Source organism: Taudactylus pleione, unplaced genomic scaffold (genome assembly GCF_031769625.1).
Source record: "Taudactylus pleione unplaced genomic scaffold, aTauple2 ptg000018l, whole genome shotgun sequence".
Lineage (NCBI taxonomy): Eukaryota > Metazoa > Chordata > Amphibia > Anura > Myobatrachidae > Taudactylus > Taudactylus pleione.
This window is the reverse complement of record NW_028284420.1, coordinates 2,808,155-2,819,413: the sequence shown is the minus strand read 5'-3', so window position 1 is coordinate 2,819,413 and position 11,259 is coordinate 2,808,155.

The window sequence follows — 11,259 nt, the reverse complement described above, 5'->3', positions numbered from 1 at the left end:
GTGTCAGCACTCAGGGCCTGATTCAGAGTTAGGAATAGAGTGAGATATCTCTCTCAACTGTGAACCTGAACAAACCATATTGCAATGCAAGGGGTGTAAATACATTTAAAAAAAATTCATGTAAAGTAAATACTGGCTGCTTTTGCATGTAGCCCACAAATACTGCACAGCTTTATTATTACTCTACAATTTAGATGTCAGTTTGGAAACACTCCTCCCAAATCTAATTCTCTCTGCACATTTTAAATCTGCCCCACCTGCAGTGCAGCATGGTTTCACCAAGATGATCAGTTGAGAGAGATATCTCTCTCTATTCCCAAGTCTGAATCAGGCCCTCACTTCACAAGTGGCTACTTCTAATGGTTTGAGCACCTTACACAAGACAAAAGGTACTCTCCACTGTGCTGGGCTAAGGTACATTCCCCCTCATCTCTCAATGTCATGGCTTGTTGTATAGCTATGAATGGCTTTTTGCTGTGTCTCCCAAAATTTTTCGGGCCACAGACAGCATCTCCTGCATGCCCCTGTCATTTTTAAAAAAAACTTGCACCACTAAGTTGATCGTGTGAGCAAAACAAGGGCTGTGAGTAACAAACTGAAGATAACGCGCTCCTCCACCAGGAAGGAAATTGTTTAGAAAATATACAGTATGTGCACAGATTGTCACTCTGATGTACACAGAATTGTGTAAGTCACTTAGTCTAAGTCAATAATTCTTCAGGGGACAGCTGGTATGGAGGTGATTTCAATCAATCCAGATATATCAACAGTATAATGCTTCACCAGCTATTTCTCTTGCCAGTGATCATAAACGTAATGCACATAAAATAACAAAAAGAGTCATGAGAGGCAGAAGATGCCTCACTGACAATTGCAGAACCACCACTCAGAAATAAAGGCCAAAGATTGAGCCTTTCCTTGCCACTGCATGTGGTGAATGGTATGTTCCAATTTTCTGTTTTTATGCACTAACCTTTAGAGGTGTTTTTGTTTTTAACCCTGTAAAATCAAATTTTTTTATTTCAGATAACCTCAGTTTTTAAAGCCTCTACACCCCTGAACATCACCTTTAGATGATAGTGAAGGACTAGTATCATCATCATGACTGGTTGCATCAGCTGCAGTGCTAGCATTTGCTTGTTGCTTCTGCTGTCCTCTCGGTTGGCTGTCATGATCCATATTGATGAAAACATTCAAGTTGTACAAAAATGACTTACTAGTATTATGTATTTAGTAATCACCACTCACTGCGGAGTCACAGTACTTGTGTGGTATATACACACAGTGGGTATAGGCAGCAGAGTCACAGTACTTGTATGCACAGTGGGCTATGGCCCAAGGAGTCACAGTGCTTGTATACACAGTGGGGTATGGCCCAAGCAGTCACAGTGGTTGTATACACATTGGGCTACAGCCCAAGGAGTCACAGTGCTTGTATACACAGTGGGCTATGACCCAAGGAGTCACAGTGCTTGTATACACAGTGGGCTACAGCCCAAGGAGTCACAGTGCTTGTATACACAGTGGGATATGGCCTGCAGAGTCACAGTACTTGTATACAGTACACAGTGGGGTACACCACAAAAAAAATGACCTTGTATAAATATTTTTCATTTTTTAAACTTTTTTAAAACTTTTCTTGCGTTAACTTTCCACACTACTTGTGTGCTATGAACACGCAGTGGGCTATGGCCCAAGTAGTCACAGTGCTTGTATACAGTGGGGTATGGCCTGCAGAGTCACAGTACTTGTATACAGTACACAATGCGGTACAGCACAAAAAACAGTTTTTTTCTACTTTTATAAAATATTTTCACTTTTTAAACTTTGTTTTTTACTTTTCCTGCATTAACTTGTCACAGTACTTGTGTGCTATGAACACACAGTGTACTATGGCCTAAGGAGTCACAGTGCTTGTTTACACAGTGGGGTATGGCCCAAGGAGTCACAGTGCTTGTATATACAGTGGGCTATGGCCCAAGGAGTCACAGTGCTTGTATACACAGTGGGGTATGGCCCAAGGAGTCACAATGCTTGTATACATAGTGGGCTACAGCCCATGGAGTCACAGTGCTTGTATACACATTGAGCTTCAGCCCAAGGGGTCATAGTGCTTGTATGCACAGTGGGCTATGGCCCAAAGAGTCACAATGAGAGCTCAGGGAGCAGGGTGAGGTAAGAGGACACAGCAGGGAGGGATCTTTTCAGATCCTTCAGCTGCATCGGGTGCTGTACGCCATCTCAGAATGGCATACAGTATCACTGTCAAAAATGCCTTTTCAGAACTTGATGAAATACATAATTTCCACATTCCCAAACTACGGTATGGGGACAGTTGAAATTATTGGGGGAGAATTGCAAGCAGGAGATATCAGTGATATCTCCTGATTTACATGAATGATGAATTAACCTGACACTCAATTTTTACAAAAATAAGTGAAAAGCTTAATTTTCACCTGCTTTTGTAGAAATTAATTGATGATGAGTAGGCCTCTAGGAGAGTGTAGTGAGTGAGATGTGAATCAGAAATGTAAATGAAATTATCTGTAGAGAAAAATCAAGTAGAGGCCATAAATGAATTGTTTGGAACTTTTATAGGTAGTAGTTGAAATAAGTACTGTATGTAATGTAATTAAGTGTATTAATGCGTCCTAGCCCGGAGATGAGCAATTTGTTCTGCAACTTAAGGTCAGATTTGGAAGTGGTGAAGTTAGCCTTATATAATTTGTTATATTGTCTTGCTAAGAATACCATTTAATTATATGATTGTGCCATTTGGAAGTGAAATTGCTTTCAAAGAAAGCATTGGGCGATGGGGAAGTATTATGGTCTAATACTTATGATTTATGTTATTCTTATAGCATGAAAATTCCTTATACTTCAGATTTGTTTAAATAGATTAGGCAGGAAGGCAAGAGATTTTGTTATGGTCAATAATACATTGTCCACGTGTATAACTATTTTATTATCATTATGCCCTGCTGCCTAATATCTATTATACTGACTTAGATTTGCCTCAGATGTGTGCAGATAGCTGTGATACAGGAATGCCAAAGGGAGGAGATGAGAATCAGTTTGTGGAATCCACTGGTGTGGGATTGTGATATGAGTTGGTCATAGGTTTGAAAAAGTTGCCACAAGTGCCCAGACTGTGCAGCTTAAAGGGGGCACCAAGCCCTATGAAATGCCTTCTGGCTCATTGCTGACATGAGTTCTCTTTATTTCCTAAATGGATCAGGTTAATTATCTGTTATTTATTGCCAAGGATTTAACGTACCAGAATAAGGATCTTTACCTGGTTTTTGAATCACAAATATTATTGCTCTAGACTTAAGCTGGATGAGAAGTAGACTCTTCAAGTACTGCAATAGTTTAGGCCTTTTCAGGACTAAACACTGGGAGGGGGGGGGGTGAATTATTGTATTGGCACCGTGGGGCTGATTATCTCGTAGATTTAATGTTTTGAAGTATCTCTTATGTGGTGATTTTAGTGGGAGGTAACAAGGTCCTGTGGGCTAATGAAGCCCCACAGGATGAGAGGCTGGACTAGGATCTTTTGTCTTAAAATCTTGCTTCACAAAATATATCTCGTTTCTGTAGTACTCGACAAAGAGAGTTACTCTGCAGGAATACTTCTCAACTGTTTCATAATATATTTTGGTGCTGTAATGACTTTGTCTTGAATCCCTTAAATAGGTAGGGATCACTCTGCTTTACACTTTGGTTGGATGGAATATCCCATGGCAGCACTATCCTAGTCTTTTTCTATTTGACACTGGTTGTGTTGCCGGTGGTTAGACAGTGTCACACAACACGTTTAGACATGTGGATAAAGCCTACATGACAAATATGGCTGGTTCATCAAAGTGTTCATTAAAGATAATTCAATCAGCCATGAGTTTTGCTGGAAGCGAGCTGGCATTTGTGAAAGGTCATCTCCTGACAGCGGAGAGAAGACATATACTCCTGCTCATTCTGTTTCCGCCAGACATAAGGGAATTAGTCTTGGTAACTACTGAGTCCTCTGTATAAACCACCAATCAAGCACGCTCAGTCTTTCATCTTAATTCATTTTTAGAGTATCTGTAAGTAACCTTGCTAGATAGTCTGTTACATTATATCCATGGCATTGCATTCTGTGATACAATACTCTTTATACCCCTAAGAAGTAGCATACAATTCAGTTAATCAAGGGATCTAACTGTTTTTGTAAAGCATGCAATATAAGTGTGGACATTAAAAGGGCTTTGTAAATGCTTACACCGAAGTCTCCATTATCTTGATAATAAAGGGGTCCAGCCAGTGTCGGACTGGGACATGAAGGGTCCACCGGAGGAATGCAGAGATAGGGGCCCAAACGTAGAGGTGTGTCCAGCCTTCAGAAGGGACGTGGCCTGCCTCCACAGAGGCTTGGTTAACCATTACAGAGGGCATGATCTGGGCCTCTTTAAATATATAGTAAATACTGCTAGTGCATGCATGATAATGTACCAGATTAATAACAGCAATGCATTGTAGAAAATACACCATAGTCCTGGGCAGTATAATGTAACAAATACATAATTCAAGTGCACAGTCTGTAACCTGATCCCTAGAGGAGGGGGTGGGCCCTCAGGCAGTGGGGCCCACCGGGGGTTTCCCCTGTACCCCTGTGGGCCAGTCTGACCCTGGGTCCAGCAGTGGTCAGCTCGGGGCAATGCCTACATACCAATACTTAGGTGTAGTGGACAATGGGCCTGATTCAGAGGCGCTCGCAAAAAGCAAGTGCTCACTCTGAATCAGGGCGGCCGCTTTTTTTTTTTTACCCGGCCTCCTGGCCACTCGCGAGCGGATAGGTGATGGTCGCGACCATCAGCCTTGCGACGAGACCCTTGTGGTAGAGCAGGAAGCTCACTACTGACATCACTAGTGATGTCAGTAGGGCCGCCCACAAATGGCAGGCGTTCCTTCAGTCACCCCCCCTCCCCGCCTACACACAGGGGCAAGCTGTCGATCAACATCGACAGCTGCCCCGTTTGTAGCAAGCCCCAGAGCGAGTGCCCCACCATCGACCCGCTTGCGAGCGCATAGAGCTTGCGAGCGGGTCTGAATCAGGCCCAATGTTCCTTCCTTTCCTACAAACCAACACATAGGTACACGGAATGAATAACCCTTTAAGGGCTCTATGTGTTTTATTAAAAGCGATAGCCAGAGGTTTTATTAAACATTATGCCAATTCAAATGATTACAATGTTATAAACTTATGTAACACTTTATGAGGCTGGCGCATTGGGACACTCCCTGACACTCCCATGAGACAGCCCTTATTTGCACTCACTGCAGACTGCCTCCAGGACACCGCCCAGGAACGCCCTTGGTTTTGCCTCACCGATTCTAATGCCAGTGTCCCCGTATGCAACTGCGGACTCCGCATACACTCAGGGGAGAGCATGCATGCGCAGTAGCAAATAATTGCTCAACTCTGCAAACATCGGCATTTGATCCACCTCTGAATCAAGAACCAATATGAGGACATCCACTGGCCGGCTCTTCCCTCCTGCATGCTACATCTGACTGACTACTGACAGACTACAGACTAACGTCTCTCACAATAGAATGCTTCTCCCATAGTATGGATATTTATTGTTTCTCCGCTTCACTTCTAGGACAGGAACTGTCCCCGTTTTAATCATCAGTGGATCACACACTGCCCTTTTTACTGCTGACCCACTTCACTATAGTACTCGCAGTGCTAGTCTCTTACCCAGACCGGTACAGCAGACCAATTCCAGTGGTCACAGTGGCTTGTGCTTGTCTCCTTCCCAGCGGTAGTGCGAGCCGATAGATCTCCTGCTCTCTGTCTGCTGCACGTGAGCCTCCCTTGTGCCTCTCCTTACAGTGTCTCAGTTGCTTTGGAGGCACTGGGGGTCTGAGGTAGATGCAGTGGCGATGCCGGCCGCAAATAGGCAATTTTTTCAGTCTGCCCGAATCGCTCGGCGCATGCATCCCGATGGTTAGAGCCGGAGGATGCAAGATTTAGACATAGAGAGAGGCAATTTCAGTGGGCATCCCTGACTGGTAACAGGGACGGTGGCTAGCCAGATGCGGTCGTGTATCTAAAAAGTCGCAGGTGCGAGTTTTTCTGCAGTTGCACTGATTTCGGCACCCATGCTCAGACAGACATTCTGCGCCTCCATAGGGCTGATGCAATGATACAGATTGTGCGTCTTAATATGCAAAGTGGCAGATTAGTGCTGCAGCCAGCGGGCTTCTACCAAACATTTTATAGAATGTACTTGATAAATGCTAATTATATAAGCTGATGGGGGCAACATCTCCACTTGTCCCCTTCTCCACTCTTTAGAAGGTTTGATATATTACATCTCCCCCACATGCAGTGTTGCTCCTATAGCTGAAGATCACAGATCAATCCTTTTATTGACAAAAGCCTATACTAAATGCTGTGGCATAACTAGGGCAGGGCAAGCGGTGTATGTGTCCTGGGCGCCATGGGACTGGTGGCGCGGGGGCATACCGGCCCGCCCTAGTTAGCCAGTGTAGCGCCGACCGCAGTGAGTGCGGTCAGCGCTACACATTTACACAGGACTGGTGCTAGGCTTCCAGCGCCGGTCCTGTGCTGCACAGCTGAGCCCCTTCCCTCCCCCTGAGCGCTTGCCCAATAGAGCCAGGAGGAGTGTGGCAGACGTGCTCAGGCTGTGCATAACACACACATCTCCGCCAGCACTGGCGGCGATGTGTGTGTTAATCAGCAGCCAATGATAGTCAGACAGACTCTCATTGGCTGCTGCTGCTGCTGCACACACATCACCGCTGAGTGGCAGCGATGTGTGTGTGTGAATTAGCAGCCAATGAGAGTCAGATAGACTCTCATTGACTGCTGCACGCCTACTGCAAGACCCGGGCTTCCGTCCGGCTCCTGCAGTGGGTAATGGGAGACACGTCATGACATGATGACGTCTCTCCCATAATGCAGAGCGGCCCGGCCCGGGAGGATGGACGTGTGGCGTCGGGAGCAGGAGCGTGGATACAGGTAAGTATTTTTCTTTTGTTTCATTTCAGTGTGTATTTCGGGGGGGGGGCGCTCTATTACAAAAGAGGGGACTACTACTGGGGGCACTACTGGGGGGGATACTACTGGGGGCACTGCTACAGGTGGGGGGGACCACTACTGGGGACTATTACTGGGGGGGATACTACTGTGGGCACTGCTTTGGGGGGGACCACTACTGGGGACAACTACTGGGGGGGATGCTACTGGGACACTGCTTCGGGGGGAGAGACCACTACTGGGGGGATACTACTGGGGGGGACCACTACTGGGGGGATACTACTGTTGGCACTGCATCATGGGGGACCACTACTGGGGACTACCACTGGGGGGGATACTACTGTGGGCACTGCATCATGGGGGACCACTACTGGGGACTACTACTGGGGGGGATACTACTGTGGGCACTGCATCGTGGGGGACCACTACTTGGGACTACAACTGGGGGTGGATACTACTGGGGGCACTGCATTGTGGGGGACCACTACATGGGACTACTACAGGGGGCACTGCATCAAGGGGGACTCCGACTGGGGGAACTATATAAAGGGTACTGTATAGGAGGGACTACTACTGGGGGCACTATATAAGGGGCTCACTACTGGGGGCACTGCACAGGGGGGACCACTACAGGGGACACTGAAAAGGGAGAACCACAACAGGGTGCACTGCATAAGGTGGACAACTACTGGGGGCACTGTATATGGGGGAATCACTACTGGGGGCACTGTATAAGGGGAACTAACGGGGGGCTGCATAAGGGGGATCACTACAGGGGGCATTATGTAAGGGGCACTGCATATGGGGGACCACTACTGGGGGCCTGTATAAGGGGAACTAATCGGGGGCTGCATAAGGTGGACCACTACTGGGGGTACAGTATAAGCGGCACTACTGGGGGCCTGCATAAGGGGACCACTACTAGCGGCACTGCATATGGGGGCTGTATAAGGGGCAATGCATTAAGGTGCAAATGGAAAGAAATGTTCCCAGTGACAAGAAAGGGGTGTGTGTCATGTTAACATGCCCCATTTTTCAGTGGCCATGCACACATAGGGGGGGGGCTCCATTTTCAGATTTGCCCTGGGCTCCATATACCCTAGTTACGCCACTGACTAAATGGTGCTAGGGGGGGTTACATTAACAAAAAAATGTTCAGTGTGCTTGCTTAAGAGTACAGTATTCTGGTGCACTACAGGTCCCAGCAAGTTCTGGATGTTAGTTCTATATGAAATATATAGTTCTAGAAGCACCAGCATACTCTGGCAGCCATGGATGTGCCTGCTTTTATAGTTCCATGAGCACCAGCATGCCCAACCATATTAGGACTGCCAGTGGTTGCTAGGGCCAATAATGCAATAGCATGTGGGTAATGTCAGCCTGTGACTTGTCACTGTGTAGGAGCAGTTTTTATTGCATAATCATTTCACATGGCATACTAATTAGTGTTCATATCTACAGATAATGTCATAAAAAAAATGTATTGACTAAATTGGTCTCTTGTAATCAGAGGAGTAGCGTGTAGCCAGGGCACCCGGAGCACGTGCATGCTATGGCGCCCCCCTCAAGTGTTCCAGGGAGAAGGCGAGTCCATATGGGATTAAAGTAAAGAGAAATGAAAATAAAGATTAGGGGCAGCTCCCTGTAGTGGTGCCCATATGCAGTGCCCCCTGTAGTAGTGCAATGCCCTTTCTAGTGGTGCCCATATGCAATGCCCCCTGTTGTGGTTCCCATATGCAGTGCCCCCTGTAGTTGTGCCCCTTAAAGTAGTGCCCCCCAAACTGTGCCACCTGTAGTAGTGCCCATATGCAGTGCCCCCTGTAGGGGTGCCATTATGCAGTGCCCCCTGTATAGGTGCCCATATGCAGTGCCCCCAGTAGTTGTGCCCCTTAAAGTAGTGCCCCTGTAGTTTTTGCCCCCCCCCATACTGTGCCCCCTGTAGAAGTGCCCATATGCAGTTCCCCCTGTAGTGGTGCCCATATGCAGTTCCCCCCTGTAGTGGTGCCCATATGCAATGCCCCCTGTTGTGATGCCCATATGCAGTACCATCTGTAGTGGTGCCCATTTACAATGCCCCCTGTTGTGGTGCCCATATGCAGTGCCTCCTGTATAGGTGCCCATATGCAGTGTCCCCAGTAGTTGTGCCCCTTAAAGTAGTGCCTCTGTAGTTCTGCCCCCCCATACTGTGCCCCCTGTAGTAGTGCCCATATGCAGTTCCCCCCTGTAGCGGTGCCCATATGCAATGCCCCCTGTTATGGTGCCCATATGTAGTGCCCAGGGCCGGATTGAGGGCCACATGGGCCTGGAGCTGAAAATGACCAAGGGCCTGTTATGAGAAGAGAGGAGGTGTGACCAGTGCCGTGTGGGCGTGTACCCCCCTATACTCTCAGCCCCAGTGTCTCCCTAAATATATTAAAGAAAAAAATGCTTCATTTTGTGAGGTAAATAGAAATACAATTTTACTACTTATGATTTATGGCCAATTTGTGTCTAGAGCAGATGGCCAGTCAACATCATGTTGTCATGACAAAGGGCCTATTTTTATGTGGAGGCCTGGAGCTGTAGCTCCATCCGCCCCATTGTTAATCTGGCCCTGGTAGTGCCCCCAGTAGTGGTGACCTTATGCAGTGCCCCCTGTATAGGTGCCCATATGCAGTGCCCCCAGTAGTTGTGCCCCTGTAGTTCTCCCCCCCCAAACTATGCCCCATGTAGTAGTGCCCATATGCAGTTCCCCCTGTACCTGCTGTGCCCATAAGCAATGCCCCCTGTTGTGGTGCCCATATGCAGTGACCCCTGTAGTGGTGCCCATTTGCAATGCCCCCAGTTGTGGTGCCCATATGCTGTGCCTCCTATGGTGGTGCCCTTATGCAGTGCCTCCTGTATAGGTGCCCATATGCAGTGCCCCCAGTAGTTGTGCCCCTTAAAGTAGTGCCCCTGTAGTTCTGCACCCCGTAGTAGTGCCCATATGCAATGCCCCCTATAGTGGTGCCCATATGCATTGTCCCCTGTAGTGGTGCCCTTATGCAGTGCCCCCTGTATAGGTGCCCATATGCAGTGCCCCCAGTAGTGCCCCTGTAGTTCTGTGCTGCCCCCCCATTACTTACCTGATCCATCACGGCTGTCATCCATGCTGTCATTACCGCTGCCGCCCTGACTGGATCTAACTAGATCCAGCAGACGTGGCCACACCGGCTCCTCAGCGCGCACTGCATCACTGGGAACGCTGGCCTCTGAAGCGTTCGGAGGCTTCCTTAGCCTCCAATCGCTTCAGAGGACAGTGGGCCTGATTCAGACCCGCTCGTGAGCATTGAGCACTCGCAAGCAGGTCGATGTTGGCACAGTGCACATGCGCACGATGGACCCAGCTCCGTCGTGCGCAAGCGAGAGACCCAGATAGCGACGGCCAAAGGGGGTGTGCTGTCGATGGTGAGTGACAGCACGCCCCCTTTGGTGGGCGTAGCTGCCCAGACGGGGGCGTTCCTATGGGAACGCCTACCATCTGGGGCCGGCCCCACTGACATCACAAGTGATGTCAGTGGGAGTGCCTCCCGCTCTGATAGGGCCGAAAGCACTCCAGGGCTACCACAAAGGTCTCATCGCAAGCCGATGGTCGCGATGGTCTTGACCATCGTAACCATCTTTTTGGCCGCTCGCTATAGTTGTGGGTGGTCACCCACAGCTATGCGAGCGGCCAGGAGGCCGCTCTAAAAAAAGAGAAGGACGGCCCTGCTTCAGAGTGAGCTCTGAATCAGGGCCAGTGCTCACAGTTCAATGCTGACACCCAGCAGGCTGTCAGCTAAGACAGCTGCCGAGTACACAGCAGCGCGTGGCGCCTCAGGACACCTGCGGCGCCTGGAGCTTGCGCTCCACTTGAGCCGCCCTCCCTACGCCCCTGCTTGTAATGTGTTTCAACATGCACTGCGTAAGCAAATACTGGCTGCATCATTCACTTTAAGAAATTAATTTTGATTATTCAGATATATTTTACTGATCAGAAAAAACCTGCTGATCTATTTATGTGCCAGTGTGTAAAGTATAAATATAATGCACAAATTTCCACAGAGTTGATGGTTGTTCCGAGTTTCATACATTTGACCCACTTACATTTTCTCTGAACGCCAATCGATACAAGGAGGGGGGATATGAAGGAGAATGGAAGTAAATTGAGCCAGATGGATCCTGAACATTTTGCACGCTGAGAGCTAATTTCC